The sequence below is a fragment of the Lottia gigantea genome, assembly GCF_000327385.1.
Source record: "Lottia gigantea unplaced genomic scaffold LOTGIsca_754, whole genome shotgun sequence".
NCBI classification, from domain to species: Eukaryota; Metazoa; Mollusca; class Gastropoda; family Lottiidae; genus Lottia; species Lottia gigantea.
The window spans coordinates 7,122-9,820 of record NW_008710519.1 but is presented as its reverse complement, the minus strand read 5'-3'; positions in this window follow the sequence as shown (position 1 = coordinate 9,820).

Genomic DNA, 2,699 nt, shown 5'->3' with positions numbered 1-2,699 from the left:
ATAATTATTTCATAATTAGCGAAATTAGAAGAGAATTACCAGCAGAATTCCAATGCGTGACTGATTAAGAAAGGTCAAAAAGTCATTTTTGTTTATCCAGACTGTACACACATGGACATTTATGATTGGTTAAAACTCTTAATTATATGCAATAAGAACATAATGGTTTGATTAAGAATACATGATAATTCAGTAGAAACACCAATGAATCAAACAGTTTGCTTAATTTGATACTGAAATATAAGGAAACCCATCTTTAACAAGAGCTCAACTCATGCTTCAGGCAACTTCTTATGGAAATGAGGGTTTATCTTTCAATTTAAGACTTGTAAGCTTTAATATACAGAGCAATAATTGGGCTATTGAATTATCAGCTGTCCAGTGAAGTCATTGAACAGAAGAGAGAAGTCAAAAACACGAATATTCTAGACTCACTGTGAAAGCTAATCATAAGAGCTCACTGTCACATGATTTTTTGTGTTAAATATTAAACAGGGTAAATTTTGTAATTTTTTTATAATTTATATGTAAATATTTCATCTATTTTCATTTGATCATTCATTTGTTTGTATCTTCCCATCATCATTATGTGACCATATTTGTTATTTTGTTTTTGTTTATTTATATTTGTGTAGATTTTTTTTTTTAAAGATAAAACAATGTAAAAATAAGTTTTAGTTTCAATGGCAGATAAATTGAATGGCCAGAGCCTAACACTCTTTGCTTGTTACATCACAACTCATTGGCAAATTTGGGATGGTTATTGGCTTCAGATGAAGCAATGATGATTTTTCTCACTGTTTGTGAACTTTGGCAACCCTGCGAGGCCTTTGACTTTGTCAAATTTTCAAAGGCCCATTTCATTTAGAGATGGTCAACAAAAAAAGGAAGGCATAATGATTTGATTGTCTAAGAATGTGTTTGCTAAACTAAAAAAGTTCAGTTCACATTTTTACAAATTTAATTCGGGATCAATTTAATCGAGAAAATTGACATTGATGACACTTCAAATTTCAATGGCAGCCAGTGAGAGAAAAAGTTTTGCAAGTTGAAAGTGGTGAAAATCAATACTAAAAGAGTTAACATACTGACCAAGTCCTCGAAGCAAAATTCTTTATTTCTTTCTGATTTCTAACATGACTTCGAAACAAATAACAGTCGTAGATCGTCTGTCAACGCTTTTCTGTGATCTCTGCTTGTTGTTTTCTGATCAGAATATCGTTTGGTTTCAATACAAGGGAGGTAAGTCTATTTAATGACGTTATTCTTATTTTAATATCGGTCTGTAGTCTTTCTTAGTTAAATATCACTTGAAGGGAAAGAAACCCATTTTGGAATAATAAAAGGGATGGTAGATAGGGTTTTTTTTAGCCTTTTTATGTGTATTGAGGACATTTATAAATTCATTAATGACATTCAATCTCAACGTCTGTGGTTCCTTTAGTTCCAGAAAAAAAGCTTTGCTTGGTATGACGTAGCTGTTATCACACAGTCGATTCGATTTTTTTTTAAAAAGTAACCATTTATCCTTCATCTATCTATAAATCGCAATTGTATGAGAGTAACTTTCGCTTAGTGTACGTGAGGGAACATTTGGGTTATGAAAACGATTTGGTCCTCACTCCCACCGCCACGATAAAGGGTTGTTTTTTAAAGGGATCATAAAGAGATTTTCTGACAATTTTATGTGAAAGCCCTATTGGGGATACTGATAGTATCAATTTTCACTATTCCAATTTTCAATCAGACATCTGTGGCTCCTGCGATTTCACGAAATCTAAGTGTTTTATGACGTCACTGAACGCGCAAAATGCGACTTCGCGATTGGTGACGGTATACAAAACGCTTAGTTTTAGTGGAATTGCAAGAACCACAGACGTCTTTGATTGAATATTGGAATGATGCAATAAATAAAATGTTATCAGTGTCCTCGACACATATTTTTTTTGAAAACCTTAAAATCCATTAAAGATGTAGGCTAAGTTATTTATTGGGACTACTTTAACCTCTAACTTCAATCATTCCGTTTTCCCGTTTGGTGAATTGATGTATAGCAATTACAATTAATTAGCTGAAAAGCTGAATTAAATTAGATTAGTTTTCCAGTTGGAATTTGACGTCTTTAACTAGCCTAGACAGGCTATAACAGACTATATTTTTCAACCCGTCTTGTAAGGATTTTTTTTAAATAAGCAAAAAACAATTGAAACAATTTAATAGAATAATATAATTCAAGAACTTAACATCATTTGATAAAAACAAGAACATGGTAAACTGGTGGTTAAACAAATTATTTTGGCATTCGGTAATTCTCGGTAGTTTCCGTCAAATCTGTTGCAGAGCTCAAAAGGAACTTTCGCAGTGAACTGTGTTACGGGGGATTTTGTCGTTGTTTATTTGGATTTCTTAGTGTCGCCAGAGCCATTCATTTTTCGATGTCGGAGATCGTGAGTATCCATCCGGGTAATTTTGATTTTGTGATGTAATATGTAACCAAGGTAACAACCAATGAAGGCGCTGACCCAGTAGACGGCGATATGGTCGAAGGCTGAGGAACCCTGACACGAGTAGGTCAAGGCAGACGCCATAGCTGGATGGAGGTACATTCCTGTTAGGTGAACACCTGAAAGAAAAGTAAAGTTTGAGTTTTTGGGATGAATTTGATGACAAGGATTGGTATTTGCTCAATTTCAATTTTA